Here is a 12,297-nt window from a genome sequence, read left to right as displayed (position 1 = left end):
TCAGCTAACAGAACAGAGTTTGGTCCTCACTTTCTGGAACTATTTCTAGCTTTGATGCTGAATCATTATTAGATTAAAAATTATTAACACAGAAATAGGTCTGGGAACAGGAATGAGAACCCAGGTCTCTATAACCCAACCAATCCTTCTGGCCCTGTGAATCCTGATTTGGTTTTTGCCCAATGCTTTTGAATTCAACAGGAGACATGAATAGTGCCCTTTTTTCCCCCTGCCACAGTTGATTGTTCTTTTCCATCAGTGTTGGTTATTCTTGGGATGTTGCTGATGGAATTTGAAGAAAGGAAGAAAAAATCTGGATCTTCTGTTCTTCAAACAAGTGCTTTAAACACTGGACTTATGTAGGCTGGCTGCCAGTGTTATTGCTGCTCCTCCAATCATGGTCTTAATGGTGCTGCAATGGTGTTTGTGGCTAGTTTGTGTCAGCTTATACTAAGTGCACTGTGAGCAGACTACTAGACTGGGCCTAACTAAAACAAGTTAGTCATTGCTGTCTGCTTTCTTTATCACAGCATATCTTATGTCTTCACCCCAACAAGGTGAAAAATGTGGTAAGACTGTTATCTGGCAGTCTTCATCGACTTGGTAAATATGGTACTTAGTGTCGCATACACTTTCATGAAAACCGATGGCAACATTCCTCAGTCGCACAGCACCTGGCCATGTTTGCATCTTGGGTTAATATCTTCTGTTTCTCAATTTCTGAATCTTTAACAAAATCCCTAAACTCTGATTGGAGAATACCTGTTTTAGTTTCCACAGCCTGAACTCTGTAAGATGTCTTACATGAGCATGCAATTCCCCAGTTAAATATATTAATGTAATGATATATAATCTAGAAAAAACATTTCTATATAAGTAGAGATATGTATATGTAGATATAGAAATACTTACATTTTAAAATTAATTTCCTTGCAATTTAAAACAAATTAGAAAATGACATAGCTTTTTTGCTAATTATATTGATAGATGTGTATGCATGCAATACATAAAATATTATTTTGAAGAGCAGACTTTTGGATGGCAGGATGAATTTTTCTCTTTGCTTGCTATTTAACTATGCATTGTAGAGTAGTCCGTAGTAAATACATTGTGCTTCTGTGATTTATTCTTACTATTGTGTTGCTTCCGTTGTTTTAAATCATATCTACTTCTAGGTCTCATAAGGAGAAGTAATGGATGCTGAACCAACAGTGCCTTTGATTAGGTTGCACTTTCATTAGGGTTTTTTTAATGACTATGTTCCTTCTTTTTCTTTTATATCTTACTGTGAAAAACAGTAATATGTGCTTTGAGGTCATTTTTTCTGTTCATTCATGATATATTTCTAAGGAAGAAGAAATGAAACAGGAAGCATAGGAACAGTTTTCACTGGGCTTTTAACTAAAAGAAGAGAAGGTTCATCAGGTACATTCTGATCATAATCAGCTTCAAGCTCAGAAACTACTCACAATGTTCTGCAGTGGTTTTACACTGCTGTTCAACATTTCATTAACTGTGTTTTGGCACCTTAAAATAGAAGGTGGGGCTATGTCTTCATTTATGTCTGCTTGCCAGAACATCACAGGGATGGGTGAGGAAGGGGCAAGGTTGCAGAATGCCACACTGGATGTCACCTTGGGTGATAGAGGACTACAACTGCTGCTGCCCATGTAGTGGGTTACCACCGCTTGAGCCACGTTGATTGTGGTCATCTAGTAGAGTTGAACATCTACACTTCAAAAGCAAATACCTCTGATATTCAGGACTGTATGTTTTCTTTTCTAAAATGTATCATTTGTATAGCAAGATATGTGAGCAGAGTCTTCACTGTCCAAAAAGTGGAAATTTCCAAACCACACTGCATGATGCTTAATCAAGGAAGATAAACTTGGAACATCTAAAGGAAAAGCTATTGTTTTTGCTGGATTTTTTAATGCAAGCAAAGAAATTTGCCCAGGTATAGTCTGAATGAATGAATGGATGGATGACAAAATGATAATATAGCAATTTTATAAATTAAGAAGAGAAATTCGAAGTTTTTCCTCCTTGATGAAATGGGAGGGGTTTCTTTTCTTTTTTGAGGTAAAATCAGAATTAGCTTTCAGCTTCTGAGCTCCTGTATTTTAAGCATTTTAACATCTACAGTGAAATACTAAACCCTCAAGGAATTCCCTCTGTTATTCTTCCTACATACATAAATCCTTCTTCTGAGCAGACCTGTGTAGCTATTTGTCTTATAGCTTTCAATATCAATTTTCTGGTTTTACAGCTAATGACCTTCTTTGCAAATCTGTCTGGTTTTGTTTTTCCAGTAATTTTCTTTTGGCTTCTTCCCTAGATTATAAAACAATTATAGTAGGTACCTGTTTCAACTAGTATTGCAAATTTTTAAATTTGTCTATTTTAGTTCAGCTTTCAAAACTGTCTAGTTCATTGAGAGCAAAGTGGGATAAACTGAATTTTTTTATGCATTTTGTTTCTCTAATTTGCTCCTGGTGAATGCCAGAATCAGTGATATTGGATCCATAGTCTTTCTCTCTTCTTCCATGTTACTTCCTTTTGGCTTTTTTAGTGACACAGGTGAAAGCAAAGAGAAAAGTAATCACAGTAATTTCTAGTGACAAATATAACCAGTATTGTTCCACTGATTGGTCCATTGAGTAATGGAAAATAATTTCAGGGTGTTACAGTTTTAATTATAAAGGTGCCTGGAGAACTGTAAGCATCTCCAGTTGCAATTGGATTGAATGAGGAAAAAAAGCAACTTCTAAAGAAATTGATATGTTTGAAAATATGACTATTTAAAAAAATTAATTTGACCATTTTGTTGAATTGTCTATGTAATTACCAAGAAAGTTATGAGGATATAAAACTGAGAACATATGGGCATAAGTTTATTCTGAGGGTGCAAGGCTTCATTGTGAATCTTAACTGTTTTGAATTGATGATCTAAAACAACTATGACTGCCTATATTTTAAATTTAAAACCTTAAAGTGGTTCTTATAGTGGAAGTTTTCAAAATGGCTATGAAAAATAGGTCTCACTGATAGTCAAAGGATGTTACTTTTGCAAAATCCTGTAGACCTGACTTGAGATATCAAACACTTTGGTACATATCATGGAGCTCTTCTGTGCATGCTTGGGCAGGAATTACGAAAGCTATAAGAAGGGCCAGGTGGAAACAGTGTTGTGGTTTGTCTATGCAAACTGTTTTCCTAGTTCTTTTACATTGTTGTGATAATGAATTAATTAAATTCTTCAGACTTGAAAATTCTATTTAGAGCCTAAACCAATCCCAGCAAATTAATAATTTGCTATTAAAAATGTTGATACTGCACCAACAGGGAGAAACAAAGTACAATGTGAAGTCTAGGGTGTGTAAAGATTTTTTCCAGAAGCTGTCCATTTCAAACCAGTGACCTGAGACTGAAATGCATTATGAATCAAGGGTAGAGGTGCATGGTGTATATTTTATTTTAATTGCTCTAAAAATTCAGCATCACACCATAGCTTCCACAGTACACAAAAGCTAGGGAGTAGTCAATCGACTATGACTCATGTCAAACTACTGGAGGTGAACAGGATATTGTGGGGTCACCAGTCTTATGCCTTTGGCTGAAATATTAGGTTCACTATTTCACAAATAGAGTTTTTTTCATTATAAGTGACACAAGGAAATGGCAGAAAAATTGTACTAAAGCAACTCAGACAATTGAGGCCATGCAGAATGACAAGGACCTATTGAAAATTAAATTAAAAAATGTCTTTATACATTGAAGTCTTTTTCCAGCCACATGTTCCGGTAGCTTTCCCTTTGTCTGCTTGGCAGCAATACAGATTATACTTTCCTGTTAAGGAGCTGATGGTCTCCTGTGTGGTGGGGAACTCAGTATGGCCTGGATCAACTTTTGATTCATCTGCTTTTTAGTCCTGGTAACAGGAAGAAAGCGATATTATTTGAGAGCCTCCAGTATTTGTGTGGCATATCTATGACTAGCAATTTAATAAAATTTGAATAAGTTTTGTACAGTGTTTCATGTCTTCAAATTTTCTAGTGAGGCCGAAGAGAGCAGCTGCATAGTCTGTAATTACATAGCAAGTAATACAAGATTTTTTTTTTTCTGAGGAAGTGAAGAGATTTTCAATTACAAGTTAAAATTTATGACACACTATAATAACTGTTTAAACCTTCTACACAGAAGAAGCTAGCAGTGCCAGCTCTTTGGGAGAGTGAGGTTAGCTCAGCAAATGTATTTTTCAGTTGCCTTAAAAATGACTGAGTAGCAATCACATGGGCCTTTTTTTTGCATTCCACCCCAGAACAGCTGGTTTAGCTCAGTAAATACATCTTTAATGAAATTACAACCTGCTCTTGTAAGTTGCATTTACAGGCCCTGTCTGATTAGATGAATATTGTACTAGAGATGAAAAGTGGCAACTGCATGAGCAGGAAGAGGTATTTGTTTTACACGCCACCCACGCAATGAGAGTGTAGGCAGAAAAACCAAGAGTGATGCTTCAGAATTAAAATGGTGTGTAGTTTACACAAAGTATATTGCTAAGTGTTAAGAGATTGTAGGTTATGAAATGAAACAGAGCAGTGACACAGAGCAATGAAAATCATAAACAGCACAGTAAGCTTTCTTATCTACTAAAGATTAAGAATATTCATTAAAAATTATTTGTGAGAACGCATTCTTTTCTGTTGATGAAAATTACCGATATATTTAAACACATTAAAGAATTGTCATTGTTTGTTGAGAACCACAGATACTATATTTATTTTGATTAACTGCTATAAGTGACAGATACTGAGGTTTAACCATAACTGCAGTTGAGAGTTTAGACTTAACTTAGACATTAGCTCCAACAACAAAAGTCTGTGTAGATGTTAGTCTTGCTATGTTTTTAAAACTGGCCTCTTTGTGCCTGAAAAGTAATTGTGCACGCATAGCTTGAGCAGAAATACTGTCTGTCATACTTCTGATATGTGTGCATTTTCACTGCCTTCCAGGTGCAAATCTTTGAAATGGATTTAAATGCAACTGACAGCAAACCTTACCCCAATAAACTCAAAAAAGTTAGCTTTTTAAGAGGAGATCCAGAAAAAGCCTGATAGCCAGAGATGTTCTGCATTTGTATTTCTCTGTGATCGCAGGATAAAGCCCTGTAAGCCACGGAGACAGTAATTTTTAAGAATAAACACGGTGCTACATAATTCTATTGATATTCTGTGGATGGGATAGTGAGGTATTTAACTACAGCCTCCTCTAGATACAACCAAGGGGAGAATGACCTTTCAATGAAATATGAGTTAATAACACTACAGCGCTGTGTGCTTTGGTCGAGTTAATCTCTTTGCAGATTGTAACAAAATGCAGTCTAATGTGTATTGAAAATTAATTAGAGTAAAGACTGTATTTTAGTAGTGTAATGGATATAATCTTTGGTTACATCAGCAAATTTCTGTTGCAATTAATAACAATTAACAGTTTTAAATAAACGGTCAGGGAAAAAGGATGTTTTTCATATTAGCTGTATCACATGTACTATTCATCACCTCTGGTTAGATCCAGTATGGTTTGCATGCCCATCTTTTGTTTCCTAAGCTAAAGCATCGAGGAGAGATTAAGTCCCTTTATGAGGAGCATAGGGGAGACGATTGGATGTTCTTAATAGCTTGTCAAAAGGAGGCAGTGAAAGAATGTGGTTTAATATGCTATTTGTATTCTTACGTACATCTGGAGGGAGTAGAGGGGATTTGCAGGGGATGTTGTTATCTTGGGTTTAATGCAGCACATGGCTGGCACAGGGCAAGCTGAAGTGCAGCTTGCAGAGAGTCTGTGTAACCTAACTGAACACAGGCAGATTTCAGCGGAGTGCAATGAAAGCATCTTTTTAGCTGTTATTTTGCATCATTGAGGAACCTTCTCCTGTAAAGGCAGAGATATCATTTAGAGTTAGAGAGTAGATGAAGGGTAAAAGGGAGGCAGGGGTTAGTTTATTTTTGTGTATATAGCATCAAGATGATGTACCCCAGTGCTGAGGGGTACCCCCTCCTGTTGGTTCTTTCAGTTGAGAATCCCTCTTCTCTGATTGATATTTTGCCTGTCGGTGATCCTTTCCTGTTCTGTAAGTGGAAAAATATTCCTTACAGTTTTCTGGGGAGTATGTGGCCAAGAGAAAGCGTAAATTGGAGTATTTTTTGACATTTAAAATCCCTCAAAGCATGGCATTGAATAATGTCTTGTAAACACATTGTCCCACAGTTACCCCAGAGGTCTATAGTCTAACCCTGTAGTTGTCTGCCATTCAATTTGTATGAAATACTAAATGCAGTGAGCAAAAGTGTTAGACGCATGGCTCTGCTAGACCGATCAGCAGAGAAATGGTTAATAACATTGACATTTAAATTGGCTTCATGTTAAGTGTCAGTTCTCACCACAAAGCTGAAGAAGAGCTATTGTTTCAGGCAGTCTGTTTGTGGATGCATGAAAACAGTCTCCAGTTGCTTACATAAGGGTCAAGGTTGGGAAAATAGCTTTACAACTCCATGGACAGCAACCATAAAAGAATTGTGTCAACTAGCAGTCCTGCCCACGTGCTTTCTCTTTATGCTACGTGAACCATTGGTGATCTGTGAAGTAATCACTGACAGTGCACTTGAAATAGAATTGTCACAAAAGAATGGTTTATTTTTTATTCTCTCTTATTTAACATCCTAAAATTGTTACATTTCAGAGAATTAATGAAGTCACTAGCAGAGTTCTGAAACAAAATTTAATGCCAGTAGTAGTAGCCTCAGTCATGGATTTCTCTGAATTTTCCACTCACAGAAGACCGCAGTAAATAAATGGTCTTGCAGGAAGGACACCTAAGAAAACTTAATGTAGAATTCCATTCAAAATACCCATTCTAGTGCTTGAGTCTTTCTTTAGTATCAGAAAAGCAAAGTATGCTAAGTAAAAGCTTAGTAATCACATAGTTCCTACCTCGTATTTATGTTTCAGAATATTGAGGTAGCCTGCTTTCTTGAAAAGTATAAGGATATCGAACAGTTTAAGCTCACTAATATTGACTATTAAAATTATAGAATGAAAAAGTAAAGATAGTTAGCCATGCAGTTTTTCTGTAAAACCCTCAGGAGAGGAGGGAGAGGGAAGTTGGCAGTTACCTTCAAGTGGGAGTAAGATTCAAGAGCTCTGACCACAGCATCATTGATGTTCCTGGAATGGCTGACCTGCAGGGGTTTCTTCTGCTTGAACACGTTCCATTCCTGCATGGGATACAAAAGTTGTCATCTCAGTTAAAAACAAACAAACAAAAACTGTCCGTGAAAATACTGTAAGGTTAAAGTTTGAACCCTAAGAACTACTTTCCAGTTCCTATTGGTAAGTCCTATGTTGAGAATTACTTAACGTTAACAAAATGTATTTTTTAATAATATGACTTCTGGCTCAACTGTAATATTGAAGGCACTTTCATTAAAACTTTAACATGACTTCATCTTTAATTACCACCTCAAGGTTTGTTACTGATTCGAAATACAGATTATAAAATATTTCAGTTTGTTCTCTGACAAGTTTATCGTAATCATTCATCATGCTTAAGGCAGATAATAATAGACAGGCCAACACAAATTCTGTTTATTTCAAACTACTCCTAATCTGTGTGCTCATGTTAAAAAAAAAAAGGATCAAGCCATATTTAGTGAGTGTAAGATGCCAGTCTGGGCTCAGGTCTTCTTACTGTGTTCCAGTCCTTGCAGAATCATTTCAATTTTTTAAAAACAGAAATGGAAAAAAACAGTATTTTGCTTTTCCTTAAAATTAATTTCAGTGGCATGTGCTGAGCAGATAACCCTAGGAATCAAGGGTGCTTTTCTGACAGATGAATTTATGACATAAGCATTAATAATACAGATCTCCCCAAGTGCCTGACAAATGTGTCTCATCTGTGAGGGAAAGGACTGCTTGTGGTGACAGGAGCATAGGTCTCCATGCCAAGCCATTACATGGTCTCCTAGCTCATACTTCCACCCACGTTCCAGTTTTTGAAATGTAGAGCTCTGTCTGGAACTGAAATCAAATCAGAAGCCCATTTTGGATAATTATCGTGTGGTAATTCCCTGTGAGTACTTCTCTGTGCAAACAGAGATGTAGAGGTAAAAGATGGATCCTGCATCAGTTTAGAGTTTACTGAGTCGCTGATTCCCAGCCATAAGTTTTGTTCTTAACTTCTATGTGTTTCCAGATTATATCAATGGGAATAAAAAAGCAGTCTCATTTTTCTTTCTTGGGTCTCTTCTGAGCGCATGGCTACTCAATTTGTGAGGTACTGGTTATGTGCATTCACATAGGTATGTTTGTTTGTAAGAGTAGTACTGCATAATGCAATGCTTCCAGAGAAGTTGGAAAACACCGTTTCCTTGGACATAGGTATGGTTTCACAATGTTGGTCCGATGACTGTAACTGTTAGATACATCTTTTATGAGATTTAGGCCATTTTGTTGAACGCCTTGGTTTAAGGCATTCAGTGTGGGTTTGTGTTTTGTATTATTACAATTGAGAGTGTCCACCATAAGAAATTACAAATAATCTGCTGATAATAACCCTGAAAAGATTTTGGACTAAAGCAGAACCTGCTGTCAGTATATTTTAAGAAAATCAAAATAGTGAGTAACCTGTATTATTTAGCTTTTTTCTGGTTTGTTGGAATAAGGCCAGTGAACCAATCTATGTGACTGCGTGCATATATGCCTTACACTAAGAAATTCAAGGTACTGTCACATTGCCTTATACCTTTCTCTGGAATGAATGGCATAGCCAAAGAACAAATGGGAATCTGGATGTGTAGATGTGAGTGGCAGCATCCTGTCGGCACCTTGGGGATAGCTCCCTGGTAGCTCAATTTATCATAGCTGTAAGCAGTGTCTTAGAGCCACCCAGCAACAAACAGCCTTGATTTCAGGGGTGCAACAGAGTAATTTGAGACCAGTGCACACAAGTGTATACATTCATGCTCTCTCTGTCGCTGATTCAGGTTTTGCTGGGGGAAGAGAATCAGAGACGCCTTTACCTTTCCCTCAGAAAGCTGTCACTCATGTAGGATTGTGCTTCTTTCGTCTTCCACTCACCAATGCATGGGGTGGAACTGAAAAAACCCCAACATTTCTTGTAAGGGAGCTGGCAGTAAGGGTGGCTGCATCACTGATGGGAATGGAGGCTCTCTGTTCTGCTTCTGGACCATGCAAGGCTGAAGCAGGTAACGAGCTCATGCTTCCTATCCCACTGCAGCTTCGCTCTGGCTCCCTCCCCCTGGCACAGATAGTCTAGGAGCCAGTGAAAAGCTGTGGCACTATGCTGGGAGCTGAAGTGCCAGCACCACAAAAGAGAAGTGGAGACAGAAGCTTAAGCCTCCTTAACTACCTCCTGTTTACTCTGGTTTTAGCCAGTAGCATCTCTCTATTTGGGCTCCCTAATCATTGGTGTTGTGAGTAATCTTGAAGCTTTGTGCGCGTTTTGCAAAACAGCCTGGCAAATAGGCAAAAGAAAATAGAGCAAAGTAATTTTTGTGCCATCTCTAAAAAAAGGAAAGCCTACAAAGCCTACATACAAAGATTCTATTCTGTTTGTTTCGGGTTTTTTTTTTTTTCATTTACAGTAATGTTTTAGAAGACAATAGGTGCCTGGTATAAATTGATGTAAATTTTTTGAGGCCAGTGGCATCAGTTCACAGCAGTTAAGATGTGGCTTTTCCTCTTGCAAACTCCTTGAGCAAGAAATATGTCTTTTTGAGCTGGATTTGTTGAATTCAGTAATGCATTCTCACAACTTTAAAATGCATAGCTGAAGCAAGTGCATCCTTGTATTACCAATTAGACCCACTTGGATCTCTAGAAATGAAATTACTCCAGCTGCAAACACAGTTTTGCTACCTGTGCATGCAAAAGACAAAGAGGTGCACACATTTTTATGCACAGCTGCATGCAGTTTTTTGAAAATCTGGAAGCCTAGGGGTTCTGCAAAGCACTCAGTAAAATGTGTATCAAGTGGAAAAAAGCATATTGCTAAATCTCTAAGTTCAGTAAATTCTCTCTCTGTTTTTTTTATTTGACAACCATGGAAGATTGGTGGCTGAGTATGGACAGACACACATTTGAATGGGGGGAAAAAATGATAACAGTGACAAAACCATTCTAATTAAAGATTATTCTTACATGCTTAAGCCAATGCATGAATCCAACCTCAGTACATTAATTTGTGATACTTAAAAACAGTTAATATGTTTTGTTTTATTTGTTATTTGGTTGAGCAGATGGTAATGGTTTTGACACAATTCAGTTTTTTATTTTTCTTCTTTTCTTTTCTTGAAAAAGACAAGGCTCTTTTTCCCACTTTGTCACAGCTGGTTACCAATCAATCTCAATTCACGGTACAGTGATGATAGCACATGTTGTTCAGGGGCCAAATCTGATTGGGTTGCATTTTCAGCAGTGTTTCATATAAAAAAAAAATGTGTCTGTATGGCAGTGACTGTCAGCACACTATTGTACAACTGTCATTAATCAAAACTAGCAACAATGAATGCATTCATATGTGCCAGAGACTGCCAGATTTCACTCAAAATCACCCAATTTCTATTAGAATTTCCTCACCAGCAGTGTTTTCTCATCTGCTTGTTGTTTCTCTGTTTCTTTCTTCCTTTCCAGTCCCCTGCCCCCTCTTCCTTCTCGGTTAATTAAAGGCAGACCTGCTCGAAGTATTACTTGTAGAACAGTAATTATGTAACATGGTGCCCAAAAGTGGCTGGTTTATATCTAGGCACAGGCTGGCTAGCCGCTTAAAGACCTCTCCCAGCTCAGTCTGATGGCTGAAGTCTAAGCTGAACTGAAAGGTTAAGCACCTCCAAATGTTTAACAAAGAGAAGTACTTAAAATCAATTAGATGTCCATAAACATGTGAAACTGATGTCTGACGCCCTACGTTTTTAGCTGAATGTTGTTGGCATTAGTTGGCTAGGAGTCAGCAATATTTTGGCAGTGTGTCAGAATGTGTTTCTTGACACAGCACATATTTTGAAGGCATTGCCTTCTTAGCGCACTGGCGATGTTAAGGACCAACTTGACCAGTACGCTCTGGTTTTCCGCTGTGCCATCATCAATTTGGGAGTCTGGTAACCTCTGCCTGTGATTGCTATTAGCAGTCAGAGAGGCCCTGATCCTGATTCCCAAGTGTTCAGTAGCACTAATCCAAATGAGAGTGAACTTTTCCAGAAACTCAGGTGGAAACATCTTGCTATGGGAATATGATGCTCTGGGACTGAGAGGAGAGAAGACTCTGTTCAAGACTCTGCAAGTGGATGCTTGAAAAACTGAAAACATTCAGGCTTCACTCCTTATTACTTCACGGTCCCTTTCTCACACGAACTCCTTGTGCTGCTGTGGATCAGGCTACAGTCCAGTTTTCTTCCTTTCTCCTTCCTGCCTGCTTCATCTGTCAAAGCTCTTCACTGAACTGTGGTGACTTCTGGGGACAATGTGGGTGGAACAGATGACTGAGGGGCAGCGTATCAGTACTTCAGGACAGCAGATGGTTGTAATGTCCCATGGGTCCATCTATGTACAAATCTAATTGCTAGATGGCACGTTCTGTCAGGGTGGTCCAAAAACCCAGTATGGCCTTGTTGGAGAAGCAGCCTGGGAGAGCTGGACCTCTCCTTGAAGTGATTGATAACTGGGCCACGATAGTGACATGTTTACGCCACCCTCCATTTCACAACCCAAGTGGGAGATGATGGGTACCCTCACTCTGCGTCCTGGCATGCCATGCAGCTGGCTCCTTCCCCCAGCAGCCTTCGCACAATTTGCATGATTGGCAGGTGCAAGCATAAAGACTGCTGAAGCCTCCAAGGCAGCTGGCTGGCATGCCGGCACCAGCACATTGGTGAATCGAAGAAGAGTGGGTCAGCTGCAGCCCACAGCAGACTGGAGGGCCCTGTCCCAGGCTGCCTGCATCCAGTTCAAGCAGTCACTCTGTCAGATACCATCCTGCTGCCTGTCTGGTTTTATCTCGGCAGCAGTAAGTTAACCACAGGGATGTTATTTGTCCTGGGGGGGGACGGGACACACAATTAAAGAAATGGTTAATTGTGGCCCAGCTTCATAACTATGATTCTTACATGCATCTTGTATTTATATTACAGCTCATCTTAGTTTTCTCATCTTACAGGAGCTGAATACAACTTTATATTTTTAGTCCCCTAGGGCTGGCCTCATGTCAAGAAAACAAGCATT

The 12,297-nt window shown here is 38.5% G+C and overlaps 1 protein-coding gene across 1 annotated transcript in view; it reads left to right on the top strand.

Moving 5' to 3' along the window:
• The window catches only part of ROBO2 (roundabout guidance receptor 2), a 444,176-nt gene that overhangs the window by 292,654 nt on the left and 139,225 nt on the right, over positions 1-12,297 (top strand). The window lies entirely within an intron of this gene.

This window comes from Pelecanus crispus, chromosome 1, assembly GCF_030463565.1.
Source record: "Pelecanus crispus isolate bPelCri1 chromosome 1, bPelCri1.pri, whole genome shotgun sequence".
In the NCBI taxonomy this organism is placed as follows: Eukaryota; Metazoa; Chordata; class Aves; order Pelecaniformes; family Pelecanidae; genus Pelecanus; species Pelecanus crispus.
The sequence above is the reverse complement of the archived record's forward strand: the minus strand, read 5'-3'. Positions and strand labels throughout refer to the sequence as shown.